Source organism: Megachile rotundata, chromosome 12, assembly GCF_050947335.1.
Source record: "Megachile rotundata isolate GNS110a chromosome 12, iyMegRotu1, whole genome shotgun sequence".
NCBI lineage: Eukaryota > Metazoa > Arthropoda > Insecta > Hymenoptera > Megachilidae > Megachile > Megachile rotundata.
The window spans coordinates 2,922,712-2,944,021 of NC_134994.1; the positions used below are offsets into that span (position 1 = coordinate 2,922,712).

The following is a 21,310-nucleotide window of genomic DNA, read 5'->3' on the forward strand; positions in this document are numbered from 1 at the left end:
ATCACACCGCTTTCATGAGAAAACAGGAGTTAGTACCTTGGGTGTAATCTGGTGTCCCCGCGACGACACTTTTTCTCTTCGGGTCACCGGTCCAATGAGCCAATCGGATAAAATCTCAAAAAGATCGATCCTCTCGGAGGTGGCGAGCTTCTTCGATCCATTGGGTTGGACAGCACCTGTGTTAATTTACGCCAAGATATTATTACAAGATCTCTGGTTACTCGGTATCGATTGGGACCAAGACGTACCTGAAGCTATCCAAACCACTTGGCGCTCCTTCAGGACCTCCCTTAGCCAGCTCGACGCTCTTTCAATTCCACGCTGGACTCGCTACTTGGGAGATCGCACCGAGAAGGTGGAGTTGCACGGGTTCTGCGATGCATCTCAAAGGGCCTACGCTGCAGCCGTCTATCTGCGAGTAATGCATAAGGGAGAAATTTCAACCATGCTTTTGGTGGCGAAGACCAAGGTGGCCCCAGTCAAAGCCCTGACAATACCAAGGCTAGAGCTGTGCAGCGCGGTACTTTTGTCAAAACTCATGACCCAAGTAAGGGACGGTCTGGACTTACCGGCAACGTTGACCGTTTGGACCGATTCCAGTGTGGCCCTGAGCTGGATACGAGGCCATGCATCGCTCTGGAAACCTTTTGTGGCGCATCGAGTGTCTAGCATTCAAACACGCATTCCGGCGGATCGGTGGAGGCACGTGCAATCGTCCAGCAATCCCGCGGACTTGGCAACGCGCGGTATCTCACCTTCGGAACTGCTGGACTCTATTTACGTACTGTACTCGCGACCGCGATTACCCCTCCTTTTATAATAGATTTCCAAGAATCCTCCAGAACTATTCTGTTACTCGAAATTTCACGATGTCTCGCGGCCGCCCTCCCGCCCTGCACCACTCTCCCCGAGGCCTACGAGGCGGGAAGTACACAAACGGAAGGGAAGCACGTCGAGACATCGTTCGTCAAAACCAAAACATGATTGTAAGAATGTTCTGGGAATTTCGGGAGCGATCCTTGACCGTTCCTTGAACAGACTGAGCTGGTTGATGTGGCCAGTATTGTGTTTGTGAGCACGAATCGTAACGAACTGGAAAAATTGCGGAACTCTATTTTAATTAGTGAGCTGCAAGTCGCGAACAATTTTGTTAACATGAAAGACGTCACTATACACAGTGACTGGAGACGAAACGCTCCTAAGTTTCGCTCCCGGAAACATTCAGGGGCGACAATTAAATCTCTCATGGAGTGGCGGCTCATGAAACCAATCTCCCCAGTATCTCTGTCGTTCGAGCTTTGTGAGCTGACCAGCGAGTCTAGTTCACCCGAAGAGATTTGCGATATTCGCAAGGGTGACTGGTGAGCCGGGGTACTAACATCTGGGTTAGACCAAGGATCCTGTTTCGGTGAGAGCGATAAACTTGTAACCTCATATCATGTCACATATGGGTGCCAGGTGTCCGTGTCGAGGGCAGGGCTGTCTTACTCGTGGGCTGAGCCTTTCTATAGCTCGGCGGTCGAAGATATAGCAACATACGGGAGTGGTGCTTTCCCGTTTGACACCGCTGTTGTTGGCGAAATACTGTGCGCAGTATGTCCAGCGCGCGGCGTGGGACAGTTCTCGATAGTCGAGAAAGTACGAGGTGAAATAGAAAACAGAAGGGGAGCTTTGTTTTATGAGATGAGGCCGATTACCATAGACGCCAATTTTAGTGCCATTGTCCCTAATGAGTGGAAGGGCTTACAGGGTATAAGTGGAAGCCCAATCGTGAACAGCAAGGGCAAAATCGTATCGGTGTACGGATTAGGGCGACTAGAAAGACGCTCAATCGCGTCGTACGATAAGTCTGCAAATGCTGCCTCTCCGTATGCAATAACGGTGATGGCACCAGATGCAAGCCCTGACGTCACGCCTGATAGTTATTTTAGGACTGCCGTACTCGAACTCGTAGGGCAAGACTTGCCTGTGGATAAGCACTACTTTCTCGTGGAGGCACCGACTGGTTCAGGTAAAACGATGAACTTTACCAGTCAACTACTAAAGATATTGAGCGGCCGGAGACGTGTCTACCTGCTGCAGCCTACGGTTGCCGCTGTTAAAGGGGCTTACCAACATTGAACAAGAATACTTGATTTGAATGGGTCTGGTTGTAGTAAATACCAGTTGTCGTACGTGGTGGGACAACAACACGCAGACCACACTGAGACCAAGTGTAATGGTTCAATTAAGCTCTCCATCATGTCCTACGGCACTGCCATACGCAGGGCGACGGAATTACAAACAGAAGCAGACTATGTGCTGCTTGATGAAATCTACTGTCGAGGGGGTCCGACAGTCGTGGCAGGAGATTTACAATTCACGGTGGCAGGTAGTCGGTACAAGTGTGTCCACCTCACGGCAACTGTCTTAACGCGAGACGGAGCATATCCGCTAGCAAAAGAGCTGGAAATTACTGGAACACGCTTCCCGATAAATGACAAGATCAAGATAGCGCCACTGAGACAGAAAGGGGAGAAACTTGGGAGCGATGTTATAGTGCCCAGCAGAGTTATCGGCACACGACACGAGGGCTTCGGACATGGGTATCGCATCCCATATGAACCTATCAAAGAGGGGAGAGTAATTTTCTTTTTGTCATCGCGCAATGATTGCGAAAACTTATGTGCTTTTCTAAAGAAGGAAATTGGGGGCGAACGTAAATGTATTCCGATTCACAGTGGCACGACCTTCGACCTTGACAAAATGCGAGATAACTGCTGGTGCTTTTGTACCGATGTTGTCGGCCAAGCCGTGACTGTGCCAGGCTGTGTGGCTGTCGTTGATTTTCTTGAAGAAATAAAGTCGTATTCACGGCTAGAGTTTGATGGAAAACACCTGGTGTATACTTATAAATTGACTAGACGCGTGGTGGGCAAGGCAACTAGCTTGCAACGAAAAGGTCGGACTGGCCGGACGAACAGAGGGTATTACATTATGCCGGCTGGAATCGAGCCTGTGCCCGACTATGACGTCGACGTACGCACAGCGGCGGTTGCGCTCTTAGAACTAGAGGCCAACCAGCGGCTGAGGTGGGACTTACAAGGGACATCACCAAGGTGTCACACGCGGATTTTAATGAAATTGACATATGTTGTAGCTTTTTAAAAATCATTTGTCACGTATTTTTTTATATCTGCGGACATCCATGTTGAGGGGGTGAAAATAGCCCTCAAAGTTGGGGGTTAAAAACACATTTTCTTTAATATCTCAGAAACTAGAGGGAGTAGGAAGGTGAATTTTTTTTAAATTGTGTAGTTTTTAGTCAGGAATTTAGTTAGTGTCAAAAATTTCGGGAGAAATTATTTATTTAAATAATATATTAAAAAAATGCACTTTTTTTTCAATTTTTCACCCTAAATGCAGTTCGATTTTTTTGCAGCTTTGTATACTAAAAATATAGATCAAAATAGGGGATACGTGTTTTTGGAATTTTTTGTTTATTGCAATTTAGCAATAATTATTACATATACAATTTTCTTCTATTTCTACTTTACGGAACATAGGTTTCTATGGCCAATGAAACTCTTTACGAAAATTATTCCAAAATATACTGTTGCAGGAAAGTGGGTATGAATAAGTATATGGTAATTGTATTATTGTTTCCCTTTTTGAACATATGTAAAATTTATTTTTTATAAGTATGGATGTTAATCCCATTAATGTTATAAACATTTTAATGAAAATATTTAACTCTAATAAGTAGGAAGCACACAAATCGAAACAAAGTTAAACTGGCACAAAGTATAACAGATGCAATCGACATGTATAAGGAATGCGCATATACGGATATAGAAATGCAACAAGAGGTTATATTTAATGACTTAACGTATGCTTAATTCTTGCCTAGTTTTGCGAATTAAGAGGAAATGGAACATCCTTTTATTTAAAAACCCGCCAATATGTTTTTGATCCGTGTGAACCAGAAAATACTGTTTTGCTTCTTGATTCATGGAAAAGATATAGCGAGAAGAAGTTATGACGATCAATCCCTAGGTAAGAAACAGTGTAAAAAAACAGGAAATATTAAAAATACCAAAAAATACCCTACCGTTTGTTCAACCATTTAATGTTAATAGGTTTCGAAGTTGAAAAAATTTTATTCATAAAATTTTTAATCCTTTAGTTTTATTGAATTTAGATACAAATTTATTCACAAAAGACAATGTAATAAAAATTGATTAAGCTAAAGTTGAATGCTTGCTTCTGAAGATTATGCTATATAGTGTGCACAATAATAAAATTCAATGAAGAAATTCATTATTAAAAGTCAAATAAATAAACTTATATCTTCAGCTAAAAGTTTCATTGACCATAGAAATCTATGTTCCGTATTACGACGACTGGTACTGCGGCGGACTTATACCTGTCTGCTGGACCTTCCCTGGCTACCGATGGAACAATAAACATCTGATATTATCCAATTGTTAAGGACGTGACAAATTATCGCATAAAAAGGGCTGACCCTCTTCAAAAACAGATCTCAACACACTTCTCCGTAAAAAGTAGAAGAAAATTGTATATGTAATAATTATTGCTAAATTGCAATAAACAAAAAATTCCAAAATCACGTATCCCTATTTTGATCTATATTTTTAGTATACAAAGCTGCAAAAAAATCGAACAGCATTTAGGGTGAAAAATTGAAAAAAAGTGCAATTTTTTAATATATTATTTAAATAAATAATTTCTCCCGAAATTTTTGTCACTAACTAAATTCCTGACTAAAAACTACACAATTTAAAAAAAAATTCACCTTCCTACTCCCTCTAGTTTCCGAGATATTAAAGAAAATGTGTTTTTAACCCCCAAATTTGAGGCCTATTTTCACCCCCTCAACATGGATGTCCGCAGATATAAAAAAATACGTGTCAAATGATTTTTAAAAAGCTACAACATATGTCAATTTCATTAAAATCCGCGTGTGACACCTTGGTGATGTCCCTTGTTAGTTCAAAAGCACCACAATAGGGCACTAGCGGACACACTGTCCTCTCTTCAATGGTCGTTGCCAAAGCAGTTAAATATGTCTGAGTGGTGGAGGAATGTTTTTTCTTCCCTATCTAAAGAGAAACGGGCTTACCTGGCGCATGGTAAAAGCATGGTGAGTGGAAGCCTAAAACAAAAGCTTGAGTGTGTGCGAAATATCAATGGTGATATAGTGTACTTGTATCTGACACCGATTATAAGTGACGAGCTTATATTGCTTACGAACACAAAAGAGAACAAGAGGCACACCGCTTCTGTAAAAGACGATGAACTATGGTATAAAAGCTATTTCGATTATGTCATGAAGTGTGAAACAGAGAGAGTGAGAGATAGCATATTAGATAAGATCGGAACGCAAATTTCGAGTTTCATAGAAGATCCCGAAGAGTCAAAAGACGTCAACCTCGAAATACTGCAAGAAATAGGACTAGGCAGTGGAGCACTAGATGCCGCGTTGCAGCACAGCGTCAATGCGCTCGGTGGAACAGCTGTTGCAATGGAAGCATGTGCTGTGATAGTTAGCTCAGTATACAATTTGACTATTAGAAACTTAACGCGTTTCGTTACTCAGATCTTCCCGTTTAGAGAGGGTTTTGCTGCTGGCCAGTGCAAGTTTCTTGCAGAGCGGTACAGAACAAACGAAGACAATATGTATGTATAATAGACAATAGATTAAGAAATGTAATTGTGCAAAATTGTCGACAGAAAGGATTTACATCAGAGAACGGGTGTGCTCAAAACATAGCGTTATTAAACGCCGCATTAGCTAATTGTAAAATCGCCACTGGAGGTGTTTTCACCGTTCTAGACATTTCTAAAGCCTTCGATACACTTCCACATTCTGCCATAAAACCGAGTCTTCTCAGAAAAGGGATCCCTGAACCCATTGCTAACTTAATTGTAGAAATGTACCGAGAGTGTATAACGATAATACAAACAAATAGCAAACAAAATAACAATAGTAATAATATTAAAATCAAAATTCTTAGAGGAGTTCGACAAGGGGACCCCCTTTCTCCCTTACTATTTAATTTATGTGTAGAGCCATTGATTGAAAAACTAGAAGAAATCAGCAAGGGTATTAAAGTTAGCAACAATTCAAAAATTTCTACGTTGGCCTTTGCAGATGATTTTCTTTTACTAGGTGAAGATGAAAAAGAGGCGCAATTACAGTTGAATTTAGTGCATAAATATCTAACAGATCCAGGCATGTCTCTATCGGCTGAGAAATGTTTAACTTTCCAAATTATTACTAAAAAGGATACCTGGTTTTTGAAAAATCCCGAAATTAATTTAGAGCTGTATAATACGATACCCTATGCTGAACCTTCGACTATATTTAGATACCTTGGAGCCAAAGTCGGGCCTTGGAAAGGCATGGATTGCGGGATTATCGTGCCAGAAATTATTATTTTAATTAAAAGAGTTAGGAAGTTGCCCTTGAAACCTTACCAAAAAATCGATCTTCTTACTAAATATATTTTCCCGCGTTTTATTTATTGTATGCTTGTAAACCCTCCTTCGGATGCCGTTCTAAAACTATTAGATAGCGAGATTAGGCAACAAACTAAAGAAATTTTACACTTAGTTCCCTCGACGGCAACTGGTTTTTTCTACACCCCTAAATTGAAAGGAGGGCTAGGGCTGCCCCATTTTGAGAGTTTAATTAAAATCGCTATTCTTAAAAACTATATTATGTTAAAAGAGTCATCAGATAACGCAGTCTCTAAAATAATAAATGATAAAACTGAAAAGAAAATTAAATCAATTGCAAACTCTTTAAGAATTAATTGGCCTATTAATATGGAAGATCTAATGAACGAAAAGAAAAGAATTAAAAATAATCACTTAAAACAATGGCTCGACTTAAAGTCTCAAGGTCAAGGTGTGCACGAGTTTGCACGCGATAAACTAGGTAATATATGGCTTAAGGACTGTTACTTGTTAAAACCCTCCCGCTTTATTGATGCTATAAGACTTCGAACGAACACCTTTGGCACTCGAGTCGTCCTAGCCCGAGCTGATAAGAAAATTAACGTATCTTGTCGTCGTTGCAAAGCTCAACCCGAAACTCTGGGCCTTATCTTGGGTCTATGTCAGCATACTAAAGGACTGCGTATAAAAAGACACGACGAAATCAAGAATTTTATCGCTGACAAACTCCAGCACTCTAATGAAATTTTCGTAGAACCTACGGTTAAGGTCAATGGTAATCTTAATCATAGTTAAAAATGAGCGAAGGATTTCCATAGTCGATGTGTCCATCCGCTATGAGAACAGAGATTACTTGCAAAAGGCCGAAACTGAAAAAATAAATAAATATAAATCATGCTTGGAATTTTTAAAAACAAAACATAAAATTAAAGCAGGCGATGTATTACCAATAATTGTAGGTAGTAGAGGGGCGATACCCTCCAGTACACGCATTAATCTGTCTAATTTAGGCTTAAAAACTAGTGAAATTAAAATAATATCTCTCAAGGTGCTGCAGAGTTCGGTTGAGATAGCTAATATCTTTTTAGATGATTAGTTATATGTAAATATTTATTATTTGTGTTTGTCCTTTTATTGCTTATTCTCTTTCTCTTAATATTTAATAATTGTTACTTTATTTCCTACGTACTTTGACTAGATAATTTGATTTTTGTTTCTTTTTACATATTTCGATGAATTTATTTTATTGAAGAAACTAATGATTTTGTTCTCGAGTTATTACTACGATATAACGTATATTATTTTGCTTTTTATATATTTTACCATTCAACATAATGCAAGATTATTAAAATTGATTTAAGTCAATATTAACTTGCATTTGGCTTTTTATATAATCCTACGAGGGGATTCCTCGGAATTCTACCGACTCTCGCGCGGAAGAGCGGTACAGGAAATAACCAAATGGCGAGTCAGAACACGCGGTCCTCATTCAAGAAAAGTGGTCCAAGCGAATATCTCCGAAACCGTACGCTTCGCGGGAAAATGTTTCGTACAAAAGTTGTAGGGCTTCCGTCGCTGCGTCTTTCTGTCCCGGTTTCCGGTGTACAGGGTGATTCGAGAAAGTGGTCCGCGCGAATACCGCGAAACTATTCGCTTTAGACAAAAATGTTTCGGACGGAAGTTGTAGCGCTTCCTATATAGCATCCTATTACGCACGCAGAACGCTATACAGGATGAATAAAAAAAGTGGTCCCCGCGAATATCTACGAAACTATTCGCTTTAGAGAAAAATGTTTCGGACGGAAGTTGTAGCGCTTCCTATATAGCATCCTATTACGCACGCAGAACGCTATACAGGGTGATTCAAAATATTATATCTGTTGGGATATCTAGGTTCAAAATACAAGTCGAGTGTCGTAGCATTGTAAATGTTTCTTTATTGCCTGACAGTCCTCAGGTCAAGAAATTGAAGGCCTGCAGTTTCTCACTGCGGAGTGGGCCAAGTAATAAACAAGCACATGGGCACTCTGAGTTTTTCTTTCTATAGGACCCAACAATGGTGTTTCTTTTTCAAAACTTTCTTTTTCGTTTTCACTTCAGTTCTAGCTTTCGTACAGTACAGACATCCTCCGTGATCATAGTAGAAAATAAAGTTCAGTTTAACGTTGATTTCGTGTGTACAATTTATTATAAACTCTATAAAACCATATCCTATTTCCATTAGGTTATGGGCCCAGGACACGTATAGTTTTTAAGTGTATTGTGTGTTTTAATTAATTCAGTTTTTTTTAGTATTGCATATATAACCAAGTGTATTCATTAGTGTTTGTTAAAAGTGTGTTTGCTCTAGTGTTTAATTGTACAGTATTTTAATCGTTTGTGTGTAAGTACTTTGACAATGGATGCATCAAATAAAAGAAACATTCCACAATTTAGTGGTACGAAATATAACGCGTGGAAGCATAGAGTTCGTAATCTGTTATACGAACTTGATGTTCTAAAGGTTGTTGATGAGCAACCACCAATTCCGCTCACCAAAGAATGGTCTAAAGCTGAGCGTATTGCTAAGTGCACCATTGTACAATATTTAGCTGATACGCATTTAAAATATGACACTGCGGGAAGTACCGCGAAATCAATTTTATCGAACTTAGATAGTGTTTACGAGAGTCAAAGTACTGCCACAGAATTGTCTATCCGGAAGAAACTATTAAGACTAAAAATGAAGAGTGATGGTTTGTTAAAAGATCATTTCGAAGTATTCGACGACTTGATAACCGAATTATCGGCTGCGGGAGTGACAGTGCGGGAAAATGAAGTCGTTTCAATTTTATTATCGAGTTTGCCGGAAACATATGACACCGTATCAACCGTCATAGAAACAATGATGACGGAAGCAAATATTACATTGGATATAGTCAAGAAAAGACTTTTTGATCACGAAACCAGGATCAGATCTGAGAAAATGGATACAAGTACGAAAGTTTTACATACTGAGGTTCAAAACCACCGGTCAACCAATTTCGAGAGTTCCTGTTTTAGAAGAGGAAACCGCAGGGGTAACACAAGAAGAATGCCTGTCTTTAAACCAAATAAGCGACAGTTTATTGGAAAGTGTCACCAGTGTGGAAGAAAAGGACACAAAATCAGGGAATGTTTCTATTATAAAAAGAGTTTGCAATATAAAGAAAAGAATAAGAAAAATCATAATTTACATTTGGTTCAAACATCCCAGGCAACGACCAGTGACAATGTATCTGGTTACGCATTTATGACTGGGGATTATAAATGCACAGAAAGTGAAAAATTATCATTTATTTTGGACTCCGGAGCGTCAGACCACATCGTTAATGAAGAAAAGGTGTTTTCAAATATACAAGTGCTTGATCCAGCAATAAGGATTTCTATAGCAAAGAATGGGGAATACATAATGGCCTTGAAGAAAGGACAGGTAGCTGTAACCACCAACATGGGAGTCAACGGCGTTTTAGAAGAAGTATTGTACTGCCCGGACGTACCGTACAATTTACTATCCGTAAGGAAATTGCAGCAGAAAGGGATGAAGATTATCTTTGACGAAAGGGGTGTCGAAATAATTAAAGACGGTAAAACGTTGATTTATGGTAAGCCCTTAAATAAGTTAATTTCTATAGATTTTGACATAGCAGGTAAAAGAATAAATTTATTAAATTCTTGTATGTCAAATAGAATAGTAAATACTTATGAGTTATGGCATAGAAGATTAGGGCACATAGGAAAAACGAAATTTTTAGAGTTGAAAAATAAACAAATGGTAGATGATATAACGTTTCTTGAAAAAGTAATTCCAGATGATAGTTTATGTGAAGCTTGTATAAAAGGAAAACAAGCACAATTGCCATTTGAAAAGGAAAAAGATAAACGTCACATTACGCGACCTTTGTTTATAGTTCATACAGACGTTTGTGGTCCAATCACTCCTTCTACAATTAATGATAAAAAATATTTTATTACTTTTATTGATGAGTATACGCATTATTGTGTTACATACTTGCTAGAAAATAAATCGGAAGTTTTTACAATTTTTAAAGATTATGTTGCAAAATGTGAGGCACGTTTTAATTTGAAAATAGTCAATCTATATTGTGATAATGGCAAAGAATATTTATCAAATGAAATGAAAAATTATTGCGTACAAAAAGGAATAAGTTATCATTTAACGGTCCCGCGAACTCCACAATTAAATGGTGTTGCAGAACGTATGAACAGAACAATAACGGAAAAAGCCCGTGCAATGATAAACGGTGCAGATTTAGGAAAAGAGTTTTGGGGAGAAGCAGTTTTAACTGCTACATATTTAATTAATTTAACACCATCGAAAGCTCTTACTGTCGATAAGACCCCATTTGAATTGTGGCATAATAAAAAGCCCAAATTGAAATATTTAAAGGTTTTTGGTTCCACGGTATACGTACATAATAAAGTTAGGAAGTCTAAATTTGACGAAAAGTCTTATAAGTGTATATTGGTAGGATTTGCACCAAATGGATATAAAGTGTGGAACGTAGAAAATGGGAAATTTGAGATAGTAAGAGATGTGTTAGTAGATGAAATAAATTACTTAGGATCTCGGCCTCTAATAAAGGAAACTGGTTTGAAACGTGACGTATGTGAAACTGATGCATCTCTTGAGGTGCCAAAATCAGTAGAATTTGATAAATCTGATAATGAAAAATCAGATAGGTTAAGGAAATCTGATAATGAAAAATCAGATGGGTTAAGGAAATCTGATAATGAAAAATCAGATGGGTTAAGGAAATCTGATAATGAAAAATCAGATGGGTTAAGGAAATCTGATAGTCAAAAATCAGATAGGTTAAGGAAAAGGAAATCTGATAACAATGAATCAGATGTATTAGAGCCGAGAACGAAAGTAATGTTAGATAAAGGGAATAGTAAATCTGTAACTGAAACAGATGCAACAAGAGTATCGGGATCGGAGAAAAATCGAGTAAATGAATTGAATGATAATGTAGAACCTAGAAGGAGTGATAGGATTAAACAACTCGTTCCTATATCATATAATGAATTGAATATTGACAATGATTATCTTTTGTGCGCACAGTCAATAGTTTTTAAAATTCCCACCTCATTTGACGAAATCAAAACTAGAGAAGATAGAGTTAAGTGGGAACAAGCGATTGCTGACGAAATAAACTCATTGGTTATAAATAAGACTTGGGATTTGGTATTGAAACCAATAGATAAGAACATTGTCGATTGTAAATGGGTATTCACGATCAAAAATGATGAATTTGGTAATCCGTTGAAATATAAAGCTCGATTAGTGGCTCGTGGTTTTAGTCAAAAATATTTAGAAGATTATAATGAAACATTTGCACCAGTAGCTAGAATAACAAGTTTCAGATTTTTTATGGCCTTCGCAATTCAGAACAATTTATTAGTTCACCATATGGATGTGAAGACAGCATTTTTAAACGGTATTTTGAGAGAAGAAATTTATATGCGAATTCCAGAAGGTGTTAAATGTGAAAATAATAATCAAGTGTGTAAATTGAATAAAGCTTTGTATGGTCTTAAACAATCAGCTAGGTGCTGGTTTGAGATGTTTGAAAAAGCTCTCATAGACAAAGGTTTCCGAAATTCATCAGCAGATCGTTGTATTTATATTTTAGATCGGAAAAATATATTAAAGAATATATATGTAGTATTATATGTGGATGATCTTGTGATAATAACTGCCGAGTCTGAAACAATGAAAAATTTCAAAAATTATCTGAAAAATAGATTCTCAATGACAGATTTAGATGAAATTAAATTGTTTCTTGGAATAAAAATTAGAAGAACTAATGAACAAATAACATTGGATCAAAGTGCATATATTAATACTGTTCTTAAGAAATTTAATATGTTAGATTGTAAACCTGTTAGTACACCTCTTCCAAGTGCAATGGATTATATAGCTTTAAACTCGGACATAGAACACAATGCACCTTGTCGGAATTTGATTGGATGCTTGATGTATATAATGATTTGTACAAGACCCGATTTAAGCATAGCTGTAAATATTTTGAGTCGGTATGCAAGTAAAAATAATAAAGAATTATGGCAAAACCTTAAAAGGGTTCTTAGATATCTTAAAGGGTCAGCTGAAATCAAATTAGTATATAGTAAAAATAATTATAAAAATCTATTGAGTGGCTACGTAGATTCTGATTGGGGAGGTAGTGAAAATACAGATCGGAAAAGCACAACGGGATATGTGTTCAAGTTGTATGAAAAATGTACAATCTGTTGGAACACTAAAAAGCAGACATCAGTAGCTGCTTCGTCCACAGAAGCCGAATATATGGCGCTTTTTGAAGCTGTTAGAGAGGCGATTTGGTTGAAATCTTTAGCAATAAGTGTTAATATAAGTGTCTCTGATCCAATAATGATATACGAAGATAACATGGGTTGTATAAATATTGCAAATAATCCAGGCAGTCACAAAAGATCAAAACACATAGATATAAAGTATCATTTTTCCAGAGAACAAGTTGAAAAGAAAGTAATAAAACTTGAATTTATTCCTACAGGTGATCAACTAGCCGATATATTCACGAAACCATTACCAGGAAGTAAATTTCAGGAACACAGGAAAGGATTGGGATTAATATAATTAATAAATGATTTATATTATTCATATATTTAAATGTTAGACATAGTTTATATGGTCTGGATGGGTTTTTCTGGGTTTCCCCATTCCTTTGCAACAAATGTTGGACCATTTGTATTTTGCTCCCAGAGGTAGAGTCAGTATAAACACAAAAGGGGATGATCTGTACTGTAATAAATTAATTTGGATTAGTGTAAAGAACATCGACTTATTTTTTGAGAGGGCCTGTTGGGATATCTAGGTTCAAAATACAAGTCGAGTGTCGTAGCATTGTAAATGTTTCTTTATTGCCTGACAGTCCTCAGGTCAAGAAATTGAAGGCCTGCAGTTTCTCACTGCGGAGTGGGCCAAGTAATAAACAAGCACATGGGCACTCTGAGTTTTTCTTTCTATAGGACCCAACAATGGTGTTTCTTTTTCAAAACTTTCTTTTTCGTTTTCACTTCAGTTCTAGCTTTCGTACAGTACAGACATCCTCCGTGATCATAGTAGAAAATAAAGTTCAGTTTAACGTTGATTTCGTGTGTACAATTTATTATAAACTCTATAAAACCATATCCTATTTCCATTAATATCACTCCGATATGTACACTGCGTCAATAAAACTTTAGGCATTTGAAAGAAACGGTAAAAAGAGAGATTCACATTCCCGATTCCACTTTAACCAGTGATTCAATGGGACCTCTAGTAACTATGACTCTCTTAAGCGGGACTCTTTTTTCACGAAAGATCTTAGGAGCCCGAGATTTATCCCGTGCTCGATGCAGGCCCCAGCAGGCAGTCGCTGAGGTGTCGTGGTGCTTGCACCCTAGTATCCGAGACTACTCCCGCGAGTCATAGTTAAGTAAGCAGCCACCTCTTCGTTGGTTCCCGCCACCAGTACCCCTTTACTCCTAAGCAGAGTATCGGGTGAAGCTAAGAGCTGCCTCTGCGATCACAGGTCCTGGAAGGTTGCCGGCCCCCTCAACCTTATTACGTTGGCACTAGCACAAATAAGAATAAAAATCGGATAACCCGGACTCCACGCGGCGGGCCCTCAGGCTCGTCCGCACCAACGATGGCGACTGGACCCGAGGATTCAGATGAGGAGAGATTTTGCCCAGCCCTACTGTCGCATTTAAGTGCAGAGTATGCGACAGGTCGTTTGAGACCTCTAGGGGGAGTTTATTGTCTAGTTGAGCATTCATGGCCTTTTGCCGCTCCGCCGCTCCTGAGCTTTCGCTTATATCGGCAGGTGTTCGAGTCTTAGACCCACCACCGCACAAGAGTCGGAGCTCAGTCCAATCCGCGGGTTCCAAAGACATCACCTGACTCCATTGCCTGCTGTAAGGAATTTTTCTCTAGGCCCCCGGCTTCCCTGAGACTGGCTTTGAGACACCAGCCTCCCGAATCCTGAGGTCGGATTCCGGGACGCGACACGAAGTCGCCAACCGTTCACCTCGCCCAGGCCCGGCACGTCAGCCTGGCCAACTCCTCTAGGGGGAAAGGTGTTCACGAACAACGACAGCACAAAGATTGGTATGATAATCACCAACTTGAGGGCGTTGTAAGTAAGAAAGCCCCATGGAGCGCCGAAGAGGCGGCCCTGCTGGCACGCCAGGAGGCTCACTTGACCTTAAAAGGGGAACGATTTATAAACCAGGCTCTACTTCCTTTCTTCCCGAGCCGCTCTCTTGAAGCTATTAAAGGTCAAAGACGGTACGCAAAACATAAGGACAAAGTCCAGGAACTGATTCGAGAAATGAGTCTCCAGAGTACTGTTACTCCGCCTAGTGTCCGGACGGATGTAAGCAACAATAATGACCAAGTAAGTAGTGCAGCGAAGAACAGCCTGGTCAATGAAGTTTATGACTGTTTCTCCTTATTGGAGCCTCTTCGAGGTAACGACTATTGTGTCCAATTTTTGGACAATATATGCGTCCACCTAAAGGAATGGTCTCCCGATAGAATTTTCGAAGAGACAGACTTATATTTATTGAAAATATTTCCGCCCCCAAAGAATACTGGTAACAAGCAAAGGAAAACCGCCACTGTCACTCCTAGTAAGGATGTAATGACATCCTTCTGGCGCGCTGTTATGACAAATGAAAATTCCACAACGCCTGGAATTAAAGTCGAGCGTCAAACGATCGAGGCTCTTTGGAAGCCGATCGATTGCGCGGAAGTCAAGAAGGCCTAGCCGGAAACAACGACGGCTCCAGGCCCTGATGGAGTAACGTCGCGGCAAATTAGAGCTCTGCCGCTAGGTATTTTAGTCAGAATATTGAATCTGTTTCTGGTTTGCGGTAAGATACCCAAAAGATTATTGGAATCGAGAACAACGCTGATTCCTAAGAAAGATACCGCAACGGAGCCTGGAGACTTCCGACCAATTACTGTGTCGTCGGTTCTAGCTAGAGTCTACCATAAGGTACTCGCTAACCGGCTGCTGCAATCGATCCCCCTCGATCCAAAGCAAAAAAAGCCTTTATTCCGGCCGATGGGTGTAGCGACAACACATTCCTGTTTGATATGGTGTTGCGTCACCTCCGCCAGAACTTTAAACCCATGTTTGTAGCGTCGCTTGATATTGCGAAAGCTTTTGACTCCGTCTCACATCAGACGATATTTGATACTTTGATGTCTCAGGGTCTCTCTGAGCCTATGGTTTTATACATTGACTACGTCTATAAGACTAGTGTGACAAGTCTGAAATGTGATAATTGGACGTCGAGTCAAATACACCCGACCTGTGGGGTGAAGCGAGGAGACCCCCTGTTCTCCTATGATCTTTAATCTAGTGATTAATAGACTACTCCGTATCATCACAAAGGAGATCGGAGTAGATATTGCCGGTGTCCATTACAACGTTTTTGCCTTTGCTGACGATCTGATTTTTATGGCATCGACACCGGAGGGTCTCCAGCTGACGCTTGATCTAGCGGCGGACTTCCTCACTAACAAGGGACATTACCCGATCGCCAATCGCCGATTTTGATGCGCTTTGAGTATGATATAGAACGCAAAAAAATATTTGACACGTATTTTTTTTTATCGGCCATCGTCCATGCTGAAAGGGTGAAAATGGCCCCCAAAGTTGGGGTTGCAAAACATATTCTCTCGAATATCTCAGGAACTATTAGGTCTAGAAAAAAAGTTAAAAGTGCAAATTTTTCTGTTTTAGAAGGCCAATAATATGGCCTAAGTGAATTTTTGAAAAATTTATTTGTTTAAAAAATATGTTAAAAATTAACATTATTTTGCAAATTTTTTTAATAAAACTTTGTACTTTTTGATCAAATTTCACATTTGTAAACTATAGGTCAATAGACAAAATACGGATAAATTGGAATTTTTAATTTCGCTTGTGGAAAAAATATTATTGTCGTTGAAGTTATACGTACATTTTATACCTTCCGTTCGGTGCACAACTGATTTCTATACGTAATATTCTGGAAATTGTATTATGTTACATTTTTTACACTAACTTATTTAAAAAAAGAATTTAAAGGTACAAAGGTGCCTCTATAAAAATATGTCGTTCGAGTTAGATATCGCATTTGATCCGCGTTATGGGCGCGTACTGGTGGCAGTATTCGACGCACGGAAGATCTTAACGCATAAATTGTACTTGTGCGAAGTGTAATATCTTCATAATGATGTAGAATACGTGCAATTAAAGGAATTACATCTGTTGATTCAGAATTGCTTCACGATTGTAAAATATATATTATTAGGTTGGGTAATTTTGAAAATATCACTTTTTTAATAATTTTTTAATTTTTTTAAATTTTGACAAGAAATATCATATCGCCAAATAAAACTTTGACAGTTTTAAGTATTAAAAAATCGCTACTGGATTAATACAACCTTCTGATGTATGTGGTTATAGAACATGGAAAAATTTCGCGCATGAAATATTAAATCTTTTGCCTACGTTAGATTTACAAATTAACGTACCGGCATGGGACATAATTATCAAAATGTGTCCTTTAATTCATAATCCATTGTCCGCACCTAGGTATAAAAAACTGTTTAAGTACGCATGGTTACAGTATGGTTGCATCAGCAGCAGATTGGAACATTTTGATAATCCCGTTGACTTTAGTTTCAACCAAATTAAAACTATATCACTTTTACAAAATATACACTGACAAATACTGATATCCGTTTCGATTTCATAATGCATAACATTACATCTTTTACGTTTACTACCGTTTATAATACATTAGAAAATCATTTCAAAATAAGAGACATAATTTTGAAAATTATAAAAAAACTATAATTTCAGTGTTACTATATATCTTACAATCGTGAAGCAATTCTTGATCAACAGATGTAATTTCTTTAATTGCATGTATTCTACATCGTTATGAAGATATTACACTTCGCACAAGTACAATTTATGCGTTAAGATCTTCCGTGCGTCGAATACTGCCACCAGTACGCGCCCATAACGCGGATCAAATGCGATATCTAACTCGAACGACATATTTTTATAGAGGCACCTTTGGACCTTTAAATTCTTTTTTTAAATAAGTTAGTGTAAAAAATGTAACATAATACAATTTCCAGAATATTACGTATAGAAATCAGTTGTGCACCGAACGGAAGGTATAAAATGTACGTATAACTTCAACGACAATAATATTTTTTCCACAAGCGAAATTAAAAATTCCAATTTATCCGTATTTTGTCTTTTGACCTATAGTTTACATATGTGAAATTTGATGAAAAAGTACAGTTTTATTAAAAAAATTTGCAAAATAATGTTAATTTTTAACATATTTTTTAAACAAATAAATTTTTCAAAAATTCACTTAGGCCATATTATTGGCCTTCTAAAACAGAAAAATTTGCACTTTTAACTTTTTGTCTAGACCTAATAGTTCCTGAGACATTCGAGAGAATATGTTTTGCAACCCCAACTTTGGGGGCCATTTTCACCCCTTCAGCATGGACGATGGCCGATAAAAAAAAATACGTGTCAAATATTTTTTTTCGTTCTATATCATACTCAAAGCGCATCAAAATCGGCGATTGGCGATTGTGTAATGTCCCTTGTAAGTGTAGCCTTACTATAAATATGATCAAATCATTTACCGTGGCCATGAGGAATGTCCCCCATTTAAAACGTTCTATTGTAGACGCTAAAACCGTATTCAAATGCCGTGGATGTACTATGCCGGCAATGAAACGCTCCGATGAATGGAAATACTTAGGAATTCCATTCACCCCAGAGGGCCGCTCCACCTGCGAGATTGAGATGCAGTTGTAGCCTATATTAAACGTGCTCTGACAAAGAAATTCGAAACTGTGCATGAGAAGCCGCATTTTATGACCGAACAAGGACTCCGGAAGCCCGACCTGGTTGCTAAGCACAACGATACCGCGATGGTAGTTTATGCCCAGGTAGTAAGTGAACAGACTGACCTGGATAGAGCCCACCGTAAGAAAATAGACTATTACAAGGGGCTAGACCAAGGAATTAAAGATAAGTATAGAGTCACCAAGGTGCAATTTACCTCTGCCACTTTGCAGAGGTAAGTCAGCCGAGGATCTTACGAGTGCTAAAATTCTAACTAATAATGGACTTAAAGTGCTACAGCGACCTACAACCGTTACCGTTATTGTGTTAGTCTGTGCTACCTGCAGTCTCAGGTGTAATGTGAAGGTTGGCGTGCGTAACGCATTTTCCTCCTTCTAAAAAAAAAAAAAAAGGCCTAAATCAAGGTCCATTAAAGCCGAACTCAAGTACAAAACTATGTATCGGTTGCTCGACATTATTGGCGACGTCATGGCCTCTTGGACTCAACCTAATTACGTCAAATATGACCCTTGTGTGTTTGAATATTGTGCCAAACACAGCAGTGGATTGAACACTAACGTGCCCGGGGCTACTATCACATTGGAACAATGAATTGTTGAGGCTGGCGGCCTTGCACCCTTTCTAAGGGCCCAAGAAGAGAAAATCAATCTCGGAATAGAATCTGGGGTCGTGACAGAGCCTACTGTCATACCAACTTTGAGCACTGCCGACACTAGGTTTCTCTCTCAAAATGCAGTCGTCATTAAGGTGGCTGAATCGGAGACCAACTATATGAAGGAAGTCGGTGGTCAAGTGTTGATCAGGGCTCCTCGCGCAACGATGATTGTCTCAGTATCTGTCACACTTCGCACTTTGTGGCGCCTTGGGTTCCCCGCAGTATCCATCACTGGTGACCTTAACTTATTGGCAGAAGCCATCAGAGAGGAGGGGAGATACCTGTTCTCTGGCGCTGAAAGTTCTAACAAGCCAGTATTAGTATTTGTCAGTGATGACGCAGCCGTCCTGGAAAGTCTGAGAGACGGTGTGTACGCTATTGCCCCAGATGCTGTTAACAATTTCGTGCGGTCTAGCGGCATAGTAGTGCACACGGATTGACACCGCGGCGCAGCTAAATACAGGACACAACACGTCTCCAATTCAACTCTAAGGTCGCTTCGCGAGTGGAGATACACACGGCCTATGGAACTAGTGTCTTTGGAGTTTAGCTTAACCGAGGTCACCTTGGACGCTACCACACCTGAGTAGGTGTGCGACGTTGGTGACCAGGATTGACGAACTGGTAAAGTCTCCTCGGGACTTAACCAAGCTCGGAATCTGACGATTTAGTGATGTATGGTGCAGGCGCCTTCCCATTCGAGAAAGCGGTAGTGGGAGAAATAGTTTGCGCAGTGTGCCCTAGTAGGATAGTTGGACAATATTTAATTGTAGAAAGAGTTCGTGGCGAGGTTAATCCTAGACGAGGAGCATTATTCTATGAAATGCTGTTGACATCGACAAGGAGTTCAACACCGCCACCCCAAGCAGTTGGACTGGCATGCAGGGCATGAGTGGGAGCCCGATATTTAATAACAAAGAGAAAACTGTTTCAGTGTACGGCCTCGGGCGCCTGGAGCTTCGAGGTATCGTGTCCTATGATAAATCTACAAACCTGTCCATGCCCCATGCCATAACGGTGATGGCACCCGATGCCAGTGATGATGTCACACCGGAAAACTTTTTTAAAACCGCTGTAGTTGAGCTGTTGAGCAAACCACTGAGCCCCGACAGATCTTACTATCTTGTTGAAGCGCCAACGGGATCTGGCAAGACTATGAATTTTATCAGCTAGTTGATAAGAAGATTAACTGGGCACAAAAAGGTCTACCTCCTTCAGCCCACTGTAGCGGCTGTTAAAGGGGCATACAACCATTTGCCAAGGATACTAGATATCGAGATCACAGGGTGCAACTCCTATCAGCTGACATATGTAGTCGGTCAGCAGCACGCAGATCATACCGAAACACGTGGAAGAGAACAAATCCGACTCGTGATTATGTCGTATGGGACTGCTCTCCGTCGTAGTCAAGAAATCATTGACGAGGCGGATTTCGTCTTATTAGACGAAATCCACTGTAGGGGGGGGTCCTACTGTTGTTGCTGGAAACATACAGTTCACTGTGCGGGGACGAAGATACAAGTGCGTCCACTTGACTGCAACCATCCTGACGAGACACGGAGCGCTACCCCTCGCCGCCGACATTGGAATAACGGGAACACGCTTTCCTATATCTGAGGAGCATAAAATCCTGAAAGCGAAGGACGTCAGACGCTGCGCAGGGTGCATTATGATTCCTCCTCGTACGTTCGGAACCAAGACCGAAGGGTTTCCCTATGGATATAAAATTCCCATGGAACCTATAGCTGACGGGCGGGTCATATTCTTCTTGTCCTCTCGAGCTGATTGTGAGCCACTCACTCGCATATTTTTTCAACGAGAAGTCGGAGGAGACCGACAATATATCGCCATTCACGATGGGACTAGATTTGATCCGGACTCTATGAAGGTGAACTGCTGGTGCCTCTGTACGGATTTCGTTGGGCAGGCCGTAACAATACCAGGGTGCACTGCCCCGTCATAGACTTTTTAGAAGAAATCAAATCAAAATCCAGGTTGGAATTTAGTGGAAAAAAGCTTTGTCGAGTCGAATCCCAAAAAAAGGGGAAACACGTAGCCCGATATTGCGTCGCATAAACAGCCGCGTGTTGTTGATCGAGAACACGTGCGTTTCGGATAGCTACGTCTATAGCTTGAATCCGGTTTATACCGGATAATTCGAGAAACGACAGGTTCGAGTTTGACCGTTACGATTCGCGAATCCACAGGTTCGTTCGGTATCGTTTTG

At 39.7% G+C, this 21,310-nt stretch overlaps 1 long non-coding RNA gene across 1 annotated transcript; it reads right to left on the bottom strand.

Annotated features, from left to right (window-relative positions):
- Positions 1 to 40: 40 nt before the first annotated feature.
- Positions 41 to 763, bottom strand: LOC143265533 (uncharacterized). The gene is made up of 3 exons (XR_013040157.1): positions 570 to 763; positions 249 to 412; positions 41 to 176 (listed from the first exon to the last, which is right to left on the bottom strand). It is a non-coding gene; the product is annotated as an uncharacterized LOC143265533 (long non-coding RNA).
- Positions 764 to 21,310: the final 20,547 nt, after the last annotated feature.